Here is an 18,649-nt window from a genome sequence, read left to right on the forward strand (position 1 = left end):
TACAGATATGGGCCTCGGGTGTCCAAGCCACCGAGGAAAACAGGGAACCCCATGCATTTTCGAAAAGAGGACACCCGTGGGAATCCGCAGAGGTGTGATTTGCGCCCATCGCCCCAGAGTTTTTTACCCAGACAGCCCTGCAAAGTCGGAAATGTGGGGAAAAAAACGCTTTTTCCGCACATTTCGCTCGCCGCACCCATCGAAACACGCCCCCCACAACACATGGCCTACCGTCCTGCGTTCCCACAGGTGTCCCGATGAAAACGGTACCTCACATGTGTGGGTGCACCTACCTGGCCGCCAAGGGGAAAGCCTAAAACACAAGTAACCCCAAGTCTGTTGTCAGAGGGAAATCTCAGACATTCTGCCGACCGGCGCAACTTACAGATATGGGCCTCGGGTGTCCAAGCCACCGAGGAAAACAGGGAACCCCATGCATTTTCGAAAAGAGGACACCCGTGGGAATCCGCAGAGGTGTGATTTGCGCCCATCGCCCCAGATTTTTTTACCCAGACAGCCCTGCAAAGTCGGAAATGTGGGGAAAAAAACGCTTTTTCCGCACATTTTGCTCGCCGCACCCATCGAAACGCGCCCCCCACAACACATGGCCTACCGTTCCGCGTTCCCACAGGTGTCCCGATGAAAACGGTACCTCACATGTGTGGGTGCACCTACCTGGCCGCCAAGGGGAAAGCCTAAAACACAAGTAACCCCAAGTCTGTTTTCACACCGGAAATGTCACACTCTCACATCATACAGATATGGGCCTCGGGTGTCCAAGCCACCAAGAAAAACAGGGAACCCCATGCATTTCCGGAAAGAGGACACCCGTGGGAATCCGCAGAGGTATGATATGCCCAAATCGCCCCAGAATTTATTACCCAGACACCCCCGCAAAGTCCGAAATCTGGGAAAAAATACGCATTTTCCTCACATTTCGCTCGACTCACCCATCGAAACACGCCCCCAACAACACATGGCCTACCGTCCCGCGTTCCCACAGGTGTCCCGATGAAAACGGTACCTCACATGTGTGGGTGCACCTACCTGGCCGCCAAGGGGAAAGCCTAAAACACAAGTAACCCCAAGTCTGTTTTCACACCGGAAATGTCACACTCTCACATCATACAGATATGGGCCTCGGGTGTCCAAGCCACCGAGGAAAACAGGGAACCCCATGCATTTTCGAAAAGAGGACACCCGTGGGAATCCGCAGAGGTGTGATTTGCGCCCATCGCCCCAGAGTTTTTTTACCCAGACAGCCCTGCAAAGTCGGAAATGTGGGGAAAAAAACGCTTTTTCCGCACATTTCGCTCGCCGCACCCATCGAAACACGCCCCCCACAACACATGGCCTACCGTCCCGCGTTCCCACAGGTGTCCCGATGAAAACGGTACCTCACATGTGTGGGTGCACCTACCTGGCCGCCAAGGGGAAAGCCTAAAACACAAGTAACCCCAAGTCTGTTGTCAGAGGGAAATCTCAGACATTCTGCCGACCGGCGCAACTTACAGATATGGGCCTCGGGTGTCCAAGCCACCGAGGAAAACAGGGAACCCCATGCATTTTCGAAAAGAGGACACCCGTGGGAATCCGCAGAGGTGTGATTTGCGCCCATCGCCCCAGATTTTTTTACCCAGACAGCCCTGCAAAGTCGGAAATGTGGGGAAAAAACACTTTTTCCGCACATTTCGCTCGCCGCACCCATCGAAACGCGCCCCCCACAACACATGGCCTACCGTTCCGCGTTCCCACAGGTGTCCCGATGAAAACGGTACCTCACATGTGTGGGTGCACCTACCTGGCCGCCAAGGGGAAAGCCTAAAACACAAGTAACCCCAAGTCTGTTGTCAGAGTGAAATCTCAGACATTCTGCCGACCGGCGCAACTTACAGATATGGGCCTCGGGTGTCCAAGCCACCGAGGAAAACAGGGAACCCCATGCATTTTCGCAAAGAGGACACCCGTGGGAATCCGCAGAGGTGTGATTTGCGCCCATCGCCCCAGATTTTTTTACCCAGACAGCCCTGCAAAGTCGGAAATGTGGGGAAAAAAACACTTTTTCCGCACATTTCGCTCGCCGCACCCATCGAAACGCGCCCCCCACAACACATGGCCTACCGTTCCGCGTTCCCACAGGTGTCTCGATGAAAACGGTACCTCACATGTGTGGGTGCACCTACCTGGCCGCCAAGGGGAAAGCCTAAAACACAAGTAATCCCAAGTCTGTTGTCAGAGGGAAATCTCAGACATTCTGCCGACCGGCGCAACTTACAGATATGGGCCTCGGGTGTCCAAGCCACCGAGGAAAACAGGGAACCCCATGCATTTTCGAAAAGAGGACACCCGTGGGAATCCGCAGAGGTGTGATTTGCGCCCATTGCCCCAGATTTTTTTACCCAGACAGCCCTGCAAAGTCGGAAATGTGGGGAAAAAAACGCTTTTTCCGCACATTTCGCTCGCCACACCCATCGAAACACGCCCCCCACAACACATGGCCTACCGTCCCGCGTTCCCACAGGTGTCCCGATGAAAACGGTACCTCACATGTGTGGGTGCACCTACCTGGCCGCCAAGGGGAAAGCCTAAAACACAAGTAACCCCAAGTCTGTTGTCCATCCTGCCGACCGGCGCAACTTACAGATATGGGCCTCGGTTGTCCAAGCCACCGAGGAAAACAGGGAACCCCATGCATTTTCGAAAAGAGGACACCCGGGGGAATCCGCAGAGGTGTGATTTGCGCCCATCGCCCCAGAGTTTTTTACCCAGACAGCCCTGCAAAGTCGGAAATGTGGGGAAAAAAACGCTTTTTCCGCACATTTCGCTCGCCGCACCCATCGAAACACGCCCCCCACAACACATGGCCTACCGTCCTGCGTTCCCACAGGTGTCCCGATGAAAACGGTACCTCACATGTGTGGGTGCACCTACCTGGCCGCCAAGGGGAAAGCCTAAAACACAAGTAACCCCAAGTCTGTTGTCAGAGGGAAATCTCAGACATTCTGCCGACCGGCGCAACTTACAGATATGGGCCTCGGGTGTCCAAGCCACCGAGGAAAACAGGGAACCCCATGCATTTTCGAAAAGAGGACACCCGTGGGAATCCGCAGAGGTGTGATTTGCGCCCATCGCCCCAGATTTTTTTACCCAGACAGCCCTGCAAAGTCGGAAATGTGGGGAAAAAAACGCTTTTTCCGCACATTTTGCTCGCCGCACCCATCGAAACGCGCCCCCCACAACACATGGCCTACCGTTCCGCGTTCCCACAGGTGTCCCGATGAAAACGGTACCTCACATGTGTGGGTGCACCTACCTGGCCGCCAAGGGGAAAGCCTAAAACACAAGTAACCCCAAGTCTGTTTTCACACCGGAAATGTCACACTCTCACATCATACAGATATGGGCCTCGGGTGTCCAAGCCACCAAGGAAAACAGGGAACCCCATGCATTTCTGGAAAGAGGACACCCGTGGGAATCCGCAGAGGTATGATATGCCCAAATCGCCCCAGAATTTATTACCCAGACACCCCCGCAAAGTCCGAAATCTGGGAAAAAATACGCATTTTCCTCACATTTCGCTCGACTCACCCATCGAAACACGCCCCCAACAACACATGGCCTACCGTCCCGCGTTCCCACAGGTGTCCCGATGAAAACGGTACCTCACATGTGTGGGTGCACCTACCTGGCCGCCAAGGGGAAAGCCTAAAACACAAGTAACCCCAAGTCTGTTTTCACACCGGAAATGTCACACTCTCACATCATACAGATATGGGCCTCGGGTGTCCAAGCCACCGAGGAAAACGGGGAACCCCATGCATTTTCGAAAAGAGGACACCCGTGGGAATCCGCAGAGGTGTGATTTGCGCCCATCGCCCCAGATTTTTTTACCCAGACAGCCCTGCAAAGTCGGAAATGTGGGGAAAAAAACGCTTTTTCCGCACATTTCGCTCGCCGCACCCATCGAAACACGCCCCCCACAACACATGGCCTACCGTCCCGCATTCCCACAGGTGTCCCGATGAAAACGGTACCTCACATGTGTGGGTGCACCTACCTGGCCGCCAAGGGGAAAGCCTAAAACACAAGTAACCCCAAGTCTGTTGTCCATTCTGCCGACCGGCGCAACTTACAGATATGGGCCTCGGGTGTCCAAGCCACTGAGGAAAACAGGGAACCCCATGCATTTTCGAAAAGAGGACACCCGTGGGAATCCGCAGAGGTGTGATTTGCGCCCATCGCCCCAGATTTTTTTACCCAGACAGCCCTGCAAAGTCGGAAATGTGGGGAAAAAAACGCTTTTTCCGCACATTTCGCTCGCCGCACCCATCGAAACGCGCCCCCCACAACACATGGCCTACCGTTCCGCGTTCCCACAGGTGTCCCGATGAAAACGGTACCTCACATGTGTGGGTGCACCTACCTGGCCGCCAAGGGGAAAGCCTAAAACACAAGTAACCCCAAGTCTGTTGTCAGAGGGAAATCTCAGACATTCTGCCGACCGGCGCAACTTACAGATATGGGCCTCGGGTTTCCAAGCCACTGAGGAAAACAGGGAACCCCATGCATTTTCGAAAAGAGGACACCCGTGGGAATCCGCAGAGGTGTGATTTGCGCCCATCGCCCCAGATTTTTTTACCCAGACAGCCCTGCAAAGTCGGAAATGTGGGGAAAATAACGCTTTTTCCGCACATTTCGCTCGCCGCACCCATCGAAACGCGCCCCCCACAACACATGGCCTACCGTTCCGCGTTCCCACAGGTGTCCCGATGAAAACGGTACCTCACATGTGTGGGTGCACCTACCTGGCCGCCAAGGGGAAAGCCTAAAACACAAGTAACCCCAAGTCTGTTGTCAGAGGGAAATCTCAGACATTCTGCCGACCGGCGCAACTTACAGATATGGGCCTCGGGTGTCCAAGCCACCGAGGAAAACAGGGAACCCCATGCATTTTCGAAAAGAGGACACCCGTGGGAATCCGCAGAGGTGTGATTTGCGCCCATCGCCCCAGATTTTTTTACCCAGACAGCCCTGCAAAGTCGGAAATGTGGGGAAAAAAACGCTTTTTCCGCACATTTCGCTCGCCGCACCCATCGAAACGCGCCCCCCACAACACATGGCCTACCGTTCCGCGTTCCCACAGGTGTCCCGATGAAAACGGTACCTCACATGTGTGGGTGCACCTACCTGGCCGCAAGGGGAAAGCCTAAAACACAAGTAACCCCAAGTCTGTTGTCAGAGGGAAATCTCCGACATTCTGCCGACCGGCGCAACTTACAGATATGGGCCACGGGTGTCCAAGCCACCGAGGAAAACAGGGAACCCCATGCATTTTCGAAAAGAGGACACCCGTGGGAATCCGCAGAGGTGTGATTTGTGCCCATCGCCCCAGATTTTTTTACCCAGACAGCCCTGCAAAGTCGGAAATTTGGGGAAAAAAACGCTTTTTCCACACATTTCGCTCGCCGCACCCATCGAAACGCGCCCCCCACAACACATGGCCTACCGTCCCGCGTTCCCACAGGTGTCCCGATGAAAACGGTACCTCACATGTGTGGGTGCACCTACCTGGCCGCCAAGGGGAAAGCCTAAAACACAAGTAACCCCAAGTCTGTTGTCAGAGGGAAATCTCAGACATTCTGCCGACCGGCGCAACTTACAGATATGGGCCTCGGGTGTCCAAGCCACCGAGGAAAACAGGGAACCCCATGCATTTTCGGAAAGAGGACACCCGTGGGAATCCGCAGAGGTGTGATTTGCGCCCATCGCCCCAGATTTTTTTACCCAGACAGCCCTGCAAAGTCGGAAATGTGGGGAAAAAAACGCTTTTTCCGCACATTTCGCTCGCCGCACCCATCGAAACACGCCCCCCACAACACATGGCCTACCGTCCCACGTTCCCACAGGTGTACCGAAGAAAACGGTACCTCACATGTGTGGGTGCACCTACCTGGCCGCCAAGGGGAAAGCCTAAAACACAAGTAACCCCAAGTCTGTTGTCAGAGGGAAATCTCTGACATTCTGCCGACCGGCGCAACTTACAGATATGGGCCTCGGGTGTCCAAGCCACCGAGGAAAACAGGGAACCCCATGCATTTTCGAAAAGAGGACACCCGTGGGAATCCGCAGATGTGTGATTTGCGCCCATCGCCCCAGATTTTTTTACCCAGACAGCCCTGCAGTCGGAAATGTGGGGGAAAAAACGCTTTTTCCGCACATTTCGCTCGCCGCACCCATCGAAACACGCCCCCCACAACACATGGCCTACCGTCCCGCGTTCCCACAGGTGTCCCGATGAAAACGGTACCTCACATGTGTGGGTGCACCTACCTGGCCGCCAAGGGGAAAGCCTAAAACACAAGTAACCCCAAGTCTGTTGTCCGAGGGAAATCTCAGACATTCTGCCGACCGGCGCAACTTACAGATATGGGCCTCGGGTGTCCAAGCCACCGAGGAAAACAGGGAACCCCATGCATTTTCGAAAAGAGGACACCCGTGGGAATCCGCAGAGGTGTGATTTGCGCCCATTGCCCCAGATTTTTTTACCCAGACAGCCCTGCAAAGTCGGAAATGTGGGGAAAAAACCGCTTTTTCCGCACATTTCGCTCGCCGCACCCATCGAAACACGCCCCCCACAACACATGGCCTACCGTCCCGCGTTCCCACAGGTGTCCCGATGAAAACGGTACCTCACATGTGTGGGTGCACCTACCTGGCCGCCAAGGGGAAAGCCTAAAACACAAGTAACCCCAAGTCTGTTGTCAGAGGGAAATCTCAGACATTCTGCCGACCGGCGCAACTTACAGATATGGGCCTCGGGTGTCCAAGCCACCGAGGAAAACAGGGAACCCCATGCATTTTCGAAAAGAGGACACCCGTGGGAATCCGCAGAGGTGTGATTTGCGCCCATCGCCCCAGATTTTTTTACCCAGACAGCCCTGCAAAGTCGGAAATGTGGGGAAAAAAACGCTTTTTCCGCACATTTCGCTCGCCGCACCCATCGAAACACGCCCCCCACAACACATGGCCTACCGTCCCGCGTTCCCACAGGTGTCCCGATGAAAACGGTACCTCACATGTGTGGGTGCACCTACCTGGCCGCCAAGGGGAAAGCCTAAAACACAAGTAACCCCAAGTCTGTTGTCAGAGGGAAATCTCTGACATTCTGCCGACCGGCGCAACTTACAGATATGGGCCTCGGGTGTCCAAGCCACCGAGGAAAACAGGGAACCCCATGCATTTTCGAAAAGAGGACACCCGTGGGAATCCGCAGATGTGTGATTTGCGCCCATCGCCCCAGATTTTTTTACCCAGACAGCCCTGCAGTCGGAAATGTGGGGGAAAAAACGCTTTTTCCGCACATTTCGCTCGCCGCACCCATCGAAACACGCCCCCCACAACACATGGCCTACCGTCCCGCGTTCCCACAGGTGTCCCGATGAAAACGGTACCTCACATGTGTGGGTGCACCTACCGGGGGCGCAAAAGGAAAAGGGTAACCGACTGGGAACCCCAAGCCATTCGCCACTGCCCATTTTGTTCATGTGGGCAACCTACAGATTTGGGCCTAGGGTGTCGCAGCCAGCAAGGGAAACAGGGAACCCCATGCATTTCCCAAAAGAGGACACCCGTGGGAATCCACAGAGGTCTGCCTTGCGCAAATTGCCCCAGTTTTTATTAGCCAAATCCCCGACAAAGTGTGAAATTTGGTGGGGAAAAAACACAATGTTCACTTTGTCTGGGGTTCTGGGTAATAAATTCTGGCCCGCTTCGCGCAAATCAGACCTCTGTGCTTTCCCACGGGTGTCCTCTTTTGGGAAATGCATGGGGTTCCCCGTTTTCCTTGCCGGCTTGGACACCCTAGGCCCAAATCTGTAGGTTGCCCACATGAACAAATTGTGCTATGGCGAAAGGCTTGGGGTTACCAGCGGGTTACCCTTTTCCTTTTGCGCCCCCGGTAGGTGCACCCACACATGCGAGGTACCTTTTTCGTCGGGACACCTGTGGGAACACAAGAAGGTATGACATCTGCTGTTGGCGACGTGTTTCGGTGAGTGGACACAGGGAAATGTCTCTGAAATTGGCCGGAAATGAAGACAATTCTCAGACATTTCGCTCTGGCCACCCACTGAAACACACCGCCAACAACACGTGGCCTACCTTCCCGTGTCCCCACACGTGTCCCGATGAAAACGGTACCTCACATGTGTGGGTGCACCTACCGGGGGCGCAAAAGGAAAAGGGTAACCGACTGGGAACCCCAAGCCATTCGCCACTGCCCATTTTGTTCATGTGGGCAACCTACAGATTTGGGCCTAGGGTGTCGCAGCCAGCAAGGGAAACAGGGAACCCCATGCATTTCCCAAAAGAGGACACCCGTGGGAATCCACAGAGGTCTGACTTACGCAAATCGGCCCAGAATGTAATACCCAGAACCACCAGCAAAGACCCACATGGGAGAAGGGTGCCCAAGGCCAGGGATATTACCGCCGACTTTGCTGGAGCCCTGGCTGCCCTGCGTTACAGCTTCTCCCCACCAAGGAGTCTCGGCAGTGTGCCAATACCTCCCCGAAGGGAAAAGCTGTAATGCAGCCCAGCCGCAACTCCAGGACAGTTGGAGGTGATCTGCCCAGACGGGCCATTCCCACCCACACCACCAACAATCCAGCCCCAGTCTCACCCACCCCACTGACAGTGGGCCCTAACCATAGAATAATAAAAAACAGTACTCACATAACGTTGCAGCTGCTCGGGTAGAAAAAGCTGTAAACAAAACAAAGAACATGTGTTACCTATGGTCACACCAGCAAAATGTAGCCCTCCCCGGGGGCAGATAGGGGGGGGGTTGTCCTGCACTCCTCCCTGGGCTCAGGCGTCCGTTCCTAGGAGCAGATATCTGGTCCCAGGAAGGGCTGCATGACTTGGCACCCACTCCATTGCGGGTGGGGGGGAGGGGGTCAACGCCCCATCCCATTAGAAAATTCCCTGACCCTTTGGGGTGCCCCACCGCCCCCCCTAAAAAGCGTTCCACCATTTTCATTTTTTTCCTTTGGTAACCCAACTCCCCTTGGTCCAGAGGGTCACATTGGTGTGCCAATCTGGCGCCGGGGTGCCCAAACCTTACTGCCCCACCCACTGGGGGGGCCTGTCCCACCATTTTTGGGGGCCCTCTCCCCCCTCACCCCAAATGGCTGGGGGACACACCTCATGCAGGCCTCCCTGGGCCTCCTCCAAACGGCTGCGTGATGTACACCCCACCTCCATTTGGGGTGAGGGGGGAGAGGGCCACCCCAAAAGGTGGGGCTGGACCCCCAATAGATGGGGCAGTAGGGTTTGGGCACCCTGGGGGCAGATAGCCACACTAATGTGGCCATCTGCACCAAGCAAAGTTGGGTAAACAAAAAAATAATTACAAAACCACAGGCTGCTTTTTAGGGGGGGCTGAGGGCCACCCTAAATTGGCAGCGCATGATGTACCGCAATGGGGGGTGGCCCTCAACCCCCCCACCCCAAATGGAGGGCCCCACCTCATGCAACCCTCCCTGGGGGCAGATAGGGGGGGGCCCACCTCATGCATCCCTCCCTGGGGTCAGATGCCCATTCCTAGGAGCAGATATCTGATATCTGCCCCCAGGGAGGGTTGCATGAGGTGGGGCCCTCCATTTGGGGTGGGGGGGGGTTGAGGGCCACCCCCGTTGCGGTACATCATGCGCTGCCAATTTAGGGTGGCCCTCAGTCCCCCCTAAAAAGCAGCCTGTGGTTTTGTATATTTTTTTTGTTTACCGAACTTTGCTTGGTGCAGATGGGCCCATTAGTGTGGCTATCTGCCCCCAGGGTGCCCAAACCTTACTGCCCCATCTATTGGGGGTCCTGCCCCAGCTTTTGGGGTGCCCCCCCCGCCCCACCCCCAATGGCTGGGGGACACACCTCATGCAGGCCTCCCTGGGCCTCCTCCAAACGGCTGCGTGAGGTACACCCCACCTCCATTTGGGGTGAGGGGGGAGAGGGCCACCCCAAAAGGTGGGGCTGGACCCCCAATAGATGGGGCAGTAGGGTTTGGGCACCCTGGGGGCAGATAGCCACACTAATGTGGCCATCTGCACCAAGCAAAGTTGGGTAAACAAAAAAAAAATTACAAAACCACAGCCTGCTTTTTAGGGGGGGCTGAGGGCCACCCTAAATTGGCAGCGCATGATGTACCGCAACGGGGGGTGGCCCTCAACCCCCCCCCACCCCAAATGGAGGGCCCCACCTCATGCAACCCTCCCTGGGCGCAGATAGGGGGGGCCTCACCTCATGCATCCCTCCCTGGGGTCAGATGCCCCTTCCTAGGAGCAGATATCTGCCCCCAGGGAGGGTTGCATGAGGTGGGGCCCTCCATTTGGGGTGGGGGGGGGGTTGAGGGCCACCCCCCGTTGCGGTACATCATGCGCTGCCAATTTAGGGTGGCCCTCAGCCCCCCCTAAAAAGCAGCCTGTGTTTTTGTATATTTTTTTTTGTTTACCCAACTTGACTTGGTGCAGATGGGCCCATTAGTGTGGCTATCTGCCCCCAGGGTGCCCAAACCTTACTGCCCCATCTATTGGGGGTCCTGCCCCAGCTTTTGGGGTGCCCCCCCACCCCACCCCCAATGGCTGGGGGACACACCTCATGCAGGCCTCCCTGGGCCTCCTCCAAACGGCTGCGTGAGGTACACCCCACCTCCATTTGGGGTGAGGGGGGAGAGGGCCACCCCAAAAGGTGGGGCAGGACCCCCAATAGATGGGGCAGTAGGGTTTGGGCACCCTGGGGGCAGATAGCCACACTAATGGGCCCATCTGCACCAAGCCAAGTTGGGTAAACAAAAAAAAATATACAAAATCACAGGCTGCTTTTTAGGGGGGGCTGAGGGCCACCCTAAATTGGCAGCGCATGATGTACCGCAACAGGGGGTGGCCCTCAACCCCCCCCCACCCCAAATGGAGGGCCCCACCTCATGCAACCCTCCCTGGGGGCAGATAGGGGGGGCCACCTCATGCATCCCTCCCTGGGGTCAGATGCCCCTTCCTAGGAGCAGATATCTGCCCCCAGGGAGGGTTGCATGAGGTGGGGCCCTCCATTTGGGGTGGGGGGGGGTTGAGGGCCACCCCCCGTTGCGGTACATCATGCGCTGCCAATTTAGGGTGGCCCTCAGTCCCCCCTAAAAAGCAGCCTGTGGTTTTGTATATTTTTTTTTGTTTACCGAACTTTGCTTGGTGCAGATGGGCCCATTAGTGTGGCTATCTGCCCCCAGGGTGCCCAAACCCTACTGCCCCATCTATTGGGGGTCCTGCCCCAGCTTTTGGGGTGCCCCCCCCACCCCACCCCCAATGGCTGGGGGACACACCTCATCCAGGCCTCCCTGGGCCTCCTCCAAACGGCTGCGTGAGGTACACCCCACCTCCATTTGGGGTGAGGGGGGAGAGGGCCACCCCAAAAGGTGGGGCTGGACCCCCAATAGATGGGGCAGTAGGGTTTGGGCACCCTGGGGGCAGATAGCCACACTAATGTGGCCATCTGCACCAAGCAAAGTTGGGTAAACAAAAAAAAAATTACAAAACCACAGGCTGCTTTTTAGGGGGGCTGAGGGCCACCCTAAATTGGCAGCGCATGATGTACCGCAACGGGGGGTGGCCCTCAACCCCCCCCACCCCAAATGGAGGGCCCCACCTCATGCAACCCTCCCTGGGCGCAGATAGGGGGGGCCTCACCTCATGCATCCCTCCCTGGGGTCAGATGCCCCTTCCTAGGAGCAGATATCTGCCCCCAGGGAGGGTTGCATGAGGTGGGGCCCTCCATTTGGGGTGGGGGGGGTTGAGGGCCACCCCCCGTTGCGGTACATCATGTGCTGCCAATTTAGGGTGGCCCTCAGCCCCCCCTAAAAAGCAGTCTGTGTTTTTGTATATTTTTTTTTGTTTACCCAACTTGGCTTGGTGCAGATGGGCCCATTAGTGTGTCTATCTGCCCCCAGGGTGCCCAAACCTTACTGCCCCATCTATTGGGGGTCCTGCCCCAGCTTTTGGGGTGCCCCCCCCCACCCCACCCCCAATGGCTGGGGGAACACACCTCATGCAGGCCTCCGTGGGCCTCCTCCAAACGGCTGCGTGAGGTACACCCCACCTCCATTTGGGGTGAGGGGGGAGAGGGCCACCCCAAAAGGTGGGGCAGGACCCCCAATAGATGGGGCAGTAGGGTTTGGGCACCCTGGGGGCAGATAGCCACACTAATGGGCCCATCTGCACCAAGCCAAGTTGGGTAAACAAAAAAAAATATACAAAACCACAGGCTGCTTTTTAGGGGGGGCTGAGGGCCACCCTAAATTGGCAGCGCATGATGTACCGCAACGGGGGGTGGCCCTCAACCCCCCCCACCCCAAATGGAGGGCCCCACCTCATGCAACCCTCCCTGGGGGCAGATATGGGGGGGCCCACCTCATGCATCCCTCCCTGGGGTCAGATGCCCCTTCCTAGGAACAGATATCTGCCCTCAGGGAGGGTTACAAGGGGTGCCCCCTTTCTACTTCGGTTGGGGGGGCACCCCCCCCATGGAGGGACACCCCCCCCTTTCATTCAGTAAAAAATCCATGGTGGCTAGTGGCCCCCACCCCTTCCCCCAACCCTGTTTCCCATCATTTCATTTTTATTTTTTATTTTACATTCCCTTGGGGCAGATGGTCAGCCATCTGCCCCAGGGTTCACATGCACGTGCCCCCATGCTTTGGGGTCGGGAGGGGGGAGAGGGCTGCTTACTTGAAGCAGCCCCCTCCCCCCCCACCTCACAAAGAGATCCATAGTGGTCTCGTGGGTTGCTGGTCACGGATCGAGCGCTCTGCGCCGATCCCTGACCAGCAATGCCTCATATGTGGTGTCCTTGGAAAGGGGAGAAAGTCCCTGTGATGCCGGAAATGCATCTGAGGGACAGGGCCTCTGAATCCTTGTCCTTTCTCTGTTTTTACCGTGTGTTCTGTCATGTTTTCTGCCCAGGAGTCCATGAGGGACTCCTGGCAGTGCAGCTCTCTTTTGATTTGGTGAACAGACCCATGGGATACCCTTATGGCACCCATGGGTAGGGGTACAACCCTGTGCCCCTAGTGTATGTTTTTGGGCACCTGTGGGTGGCCCACAGAGCAGGGTATGGGCTGGTGGCAGCTCCATGCTGAATTTGACAGGTGCTCTGGGTGTCCTCCATTTTGGGATACCCAGGCCCTGCCATTGGAATCAGTTGATTCCTGATAGGAAACAAGATGGCCCCTGTGGCCTCTTGCTTTCTATTGCCTGTTATCTTGTTTTTCCCAAAGTCCTGGGAAGCCCTGACTCTGTCCCTTCCCCCTGACTGGCTGTTGGGTGGAAGTTCCATATATGGTGTTGTTGTGAAGGCCCAGCTAGACTGACTGGAGCCTTCCCAGTGACTGTATGTTGTGGGTACCTCCTGTGGGTGGGACCTGGGTGAATGGAGTGTGTGACCAATATACACTCCTTGTTGTGGTTGTCTGGTTTCTGGCATGAGAGACAAAGACTGAGACAGCCCTGCCCGAAACTGGCCTGAATGCAGTGTGTAGTGTTGAATGGCTGGGTACTTGTCCCAATCCACATTCCTTGTTGTGAGTGTCTGAAAGGGAGGAGTGTGGCCTGAATGCACTGTGTGCCTGATTGGCTGACTGACTGCATGAATGCCCTTCTGTGTGATTGGCTGCTGTGTGTGTGCCAGCAGTGTGGATGAGAGACAGAATAGTATATCTGGGGACCTCTCACCACTGGAAATTGTTCAGAAGCATTCAGAAGCTGAGTCTCCACTCAAGAGTAACTGGATTTGCTGATCCTCGACGTCCAGCTGGAAGAAGAAGACTTGCTGTGGCATTTGCTTCGACGGAACTGAAGGTTGTCGAAATCGTCGAGGACTGACCCGAGAGAGGACCTGGTAAGGCGCCCTCTTCCCGTGCTCCGAGGGACCATCGAGCACCGCTGAATCTTCGCCGAAGCGCCCTGGAAGTCAGACCCTCGAAAGGCTGCCGACCCGAGACGGGACCGCCGAGGAGATCGAAGTGAAGCACCCGGACATCGACGCTGTCGAAGTCCATTGCCGTCGACCAGGGTTCGCAGGTCTGTGTAACCGCTGGAGGCCCGTCGAAGTTGTGTTGCCCAGCCGTGGGAACCACTTGACGCCGTGCCGCCGACGACCGGAGCCGTCCGCTCCTTGCCTAAGAACGTTTCAATCGAAGGACTCCCTCGACCGCATCGTCGACCGCTTATCCTGCCGGAGAAAGTCGAGGACGACCAACGCGCCGAGGAGAATCCGCCGGTGGGGTTCCCGCCACCTCACGATCCCAAAGACTCGAGCGACTCGACGCCCTTGCTGGGCTCCCGTCTCTACAATCTTTGCGGTCCAGAACTATTGTCATCGAGGTGCCCCGCACACCTCCGCCGTGCAGGACGCCGACGCCCCGACGCCGACGAGCACCGCTCGGACGAAGCTGCCGCCTCTTCGACATCGTTCTACCTCGTTCGTCGACGGACGTTCGACGCCCCGTGCCTCCCGCTTGAAAGGGAAGGCATTTAAGAAGGGCCGTCGATTCCCCGTCGCCGAACCCCGAGGTCTTCGACGTTTCTCTACGCCTCTCGACGATCCGTGACTCCTGCTTAAAAAGGGGGTCATTCAAGAAGGATCTGTCGACGCCTCTTCGAAGAACTCGACTCCACCAGGTACATTGGGGGGGTAAAAACATTATAGGAGAGAATAAGACTGTTGAACAATATATGGACTGGGCTTGTGTCATATCCCTTTATTTTACAGGTTGCCCAGGTGGGGGGATCTCCACACAGAACTGTGTCCAGTGGTAGGGGCCAGTATTCTGCCTATTGTTTCAACCCTCTGTTATCTCTCCTCTCTCTATTGCTGGTTTCCTTCTTATTGATCTGTGTGCCATTTTAACAGTATTGTGAATGCACTTTAATGAGGTCTAATATTAGTGGTACCACTTTAGAATTGTAGATATTTACCATTGCTGATTTTCCTGAGCACAAAGTGCGTTATTGTGATAAGTGTACATAACCCTTGAATATTAATTATATAAAGACTGTGTTTTCAGTAATACAGTGTGTGGACATTCCTTTGTGGGGGCTTGGGGATACACTGTACTTAAGAACCAGCCTGCATCACCTCCTGAGAAGCTAGGCCTTGATTGCTCGCCCATCGCTACCGTATTAGAGAATCTTGGCTGGGGTCCTCTGTGCCTCCCCTCTACCATATAGAGAGCAGAAGTACAGACCCCCCCACCGGTCTTCTTTACAAAGCTGGTGGCAGCGGTGGGATGCTTATGGTTTTAAGACTCAGTGTATAACCGTGCCACTTACAAAATATCCGCACTTTATTAGATTAAGGTTTGGGTGTGTACCAAATAACTGCATTACAGGCAATGGAGCCCATTGCAAATGGTAAATTGACTCGGATGAGCTTAGAGGCTCTCCAGAGTGCTTGTGAAGCCAGGGAGTTGGACTTTGTGGATAAGTCTAGGGCTGAGCTGATAGCTGCCCTGGTGGACTACCAGACTGATGGTGAAACCCTTGATGAAGGGGGGGATGCAACCAGTGAGGACTCTGCCCCTGGGGTTGTCGCTGAATCTGTTTCTGGGAATGCCACCATTCCTGCTGCCTCTGTTCCAAACCCCAGCAATTCCATGGAACTTGAGTTATTAAGGATGAAATTGGCCTTTGAATATCGCAAGTTGGAAATAGAAGCTGAGCTTAAGAAAGAGGAGCTGGCACAGCAAGTGGAACTCAAGAATAGGGATCTTGCGCTCAAAGACAAGGACACTGAATGTCAGAGAATCCAGCTAGAGAGAGCTAGAGTGGAGACTTCAGCTAGACCAATTGAGAGTGGCAGGTCCCCAGCCACCAAGTTTATGAAAGATTTGGTTGGTGTGTTTGTGGAGGGTTCAGATATCCTCCAATGGATTGAAGCGTTTGAAATGGCTTGTGCAATTCATGATGTAGATAAAAGAGATTGGGCTAAGTGTTTGTTAAGCAGAGTGCCTCAAACTGGATATGACTGTATTCTGAAGCTGAGTGTGGAGGAAAGGGGTCAGTATGAGTGTATGAAGTCTGCTTTGATTGCCAAGTTTGGCAAGACACCTACCCAATACCTTAAAAGGTTCAGGGATTTTAAGAAAAGAGAGAATGTGTCTTGGGTTGACTGGGTGAGTACTGCGCACATGAACATGATGGGGTGGATTGACGGTTACAAGGTGAAAACTTTTGTTGAGTTGTCCCACCTCTTGTTTTTTGAGCATTTTTCTGAAGCCTGTTCACCAGAGCTGCGTCAGTATGTGGCTGACCAGAACATTTTGGACCCCTTTAAGCTGGCTAGGTTGGCTGACAAGTGGGTCTCCCACCGGGTGTCCCCTAAGGACTCCAGTGGGAAGGACAAGGACAAAGAAAAGGGGACCTCTCAGAAAGCTGAGGAGTCCCAAAAGCAATCACAGTCGGGTAAACCAAAACCTTCCTCTCCTAAGACCCAAAAATCTGGTGGGGATAAGTCCTCTGTGGGTGGGAATAAGAGTAGTGGTCCACCTGCTGCAAAGCAGGTTCCCAGTGGTTCCAGTACCGTACCCCGCACTCCTGGCACTTGTTGGGATTGTGGGGCTCTGGATCACAAAAGGGGTGACCCCAAGTGTAAAGGTAAGGCACTTGGAGTACAGGCTGTCAGCCTGACCTACCCTTACCCCGTGGCTGAGGTGGAGGCCACTGTCCTCCCCTCCTCTACAGGAATCACATTTGGTGCTCCGGTAGAGATTTCCTTAGTGTCCCTTGGGGCCTGGGACCAGTACGCAGAAGTACTGGCAACTATCCCGCAGAACACCCGTAGGTTTTTGAGAAGTGTCCTCTTGAATGGCCAGCCTTCTACTGGTTTGAGAGACACTGGGGCAAGCATGACAGTGGTGGACAGGACCCTGCTCAAGCCAGAGGACTATGTAGGTGCTCCTCTGAGAACCACCAGGTTAGCTGGTGGGCCTCCCAAATTATCGCCTGTAGCCCTAGTCACACTCATGATTGGAGACAAGACAGCAAAGCTTCCTGTCCTGGTTCAGGACAATGTCCCTGCTAACATTCTGTTAGGAAATGATCTAGTAGAGTTGGGGTTGATCTCGGATGGTCTTCCCATGACTGCTGCTGCAGTCACTAGGTCACAGGTGACACCGGGTCTGGCTGTGAGTCAGGTATCCGAGCCAAAGGCGAGGCCTAAGGCAAGAAGAAGGAAGACCAAGAAGGCCACCTCTGTGGAGGGAACACCTTCTCTTCCTGCTGTTCCGACAGCACCCAATGGGATCCATGCTCCGGACGGGCTGGGTCCAGCGGAAAACCCAAACTCAACTCCTGTGGGAGAAGAGACAGAAGACTCTCCTGTGGGAGAGGTTCTCAACCCGGAGGATCATCCCGACCTTCAATGCTTGTTAGCTGAAGGGGGACCCTCCCGGGCAGACTTCTGTAAGGGACAGAGAGAGTGCCACTCTCTCGAGGGCCTGAGGAAACAGGCCCTGTCCCAGGCACAAGGTGAAGTGCCTAGGACATTCAAGATTTATTGGGAGGGTGAGCTCCTTGTTAGTGAGCCCACTAAGCCCGAACCTGGTGCCCGCAAGAGGTTGGTGGTACCCCAGGTTTACAGGCCCTTCCTACTGCAGTTGGCGCATGAGGTGCCCTTGGCTGGTCATCTTGGGACCAAGAAGACTAAGCAGAGGCTCTCTGCCCATTTCTACTGGCCACGGATGGGAGTAGAGGTGGAGTCCCACTGCAGGACCTGCCCAACTTGTCAGTTGTCTGGCAAGACTGGAGGCAGGGTCATTGCCCCACTGCAGCCATTACCAGTGGTTGGCACACCATTTGAGAGGGTGGGCATCGACATCGTCGGTCCCCTTGACCCTCCCACTTCAGGTGGACATCGGTTCATCCTGGTCTTGGTAGATCATGCCACCAGGTACCCTGAGGCAATACCCCTTCGGACTGTTACTGCCAAGGTGGTTGCCAGGGCTCTCCTGGGCATTTTCACCCGTGTTGGATTCCCCAAGGAGGTTGTCTCTGACCGAGGATCCAACTTCATGTCTAGTTACATGAAAACCATGTGGAAAGAGTGCGGGGTAACCTACAAGTTCTCCACCTCTTACCACCCCCAGACCAATGGTCTGGTTGAGAGATTTAACAAAACTCTCAAGGGCATGCTAGGTGCTTTGGAAGAGCCCCTAAGGAGGAAATGGGATCTCCTCCTGCCATGCCTGCTGTTTGCTTACAGAGAGGTACCTCAAGAGGGTGTTGGTTTCAGCCCCTTTGAGTTACTCTTTGGACATCCCGTGAGGGGGCCCCTCGCCTTGATCCGAGAAGGCTTGGAAGCCACCCCTCCAGGTCCCGCCAAGCAAGTGGGGGACTATGTGTTAGGCCTCAGGCGGAGGATGACACAAATGATGGGTCAGGCAACAGCAAATCTCAAGGCCAGCCAGGAATTGAATAAGTACTGGCATGACCTGAAAGCTTCGCAAGTGGATTGGACTCCGGGACAGGAAATCCTTGTGATGGAGCCTACCAAGCCTAGAGCTTTGGCAGACAAGTGGACTGGACCCTTCAGGATCATCTCCAAGATGGGCGAA

The sequence above is a fragment of the Ambystoma mexicanum genome, chromosome 14, assembly GCF_040938575.1.
Source record: "Ambystoma mexicanum isolate Mex_15411 chromosome 14, UKY_AmexF1_1, whole genome shotgun sequence".
Taxonomy (NCBI): Eukaryota; Metazoa; Chordata; class Amphibia; order Caudata; family Ambystomatidae; genus Ambystoma; species Ambystoma mexicanum.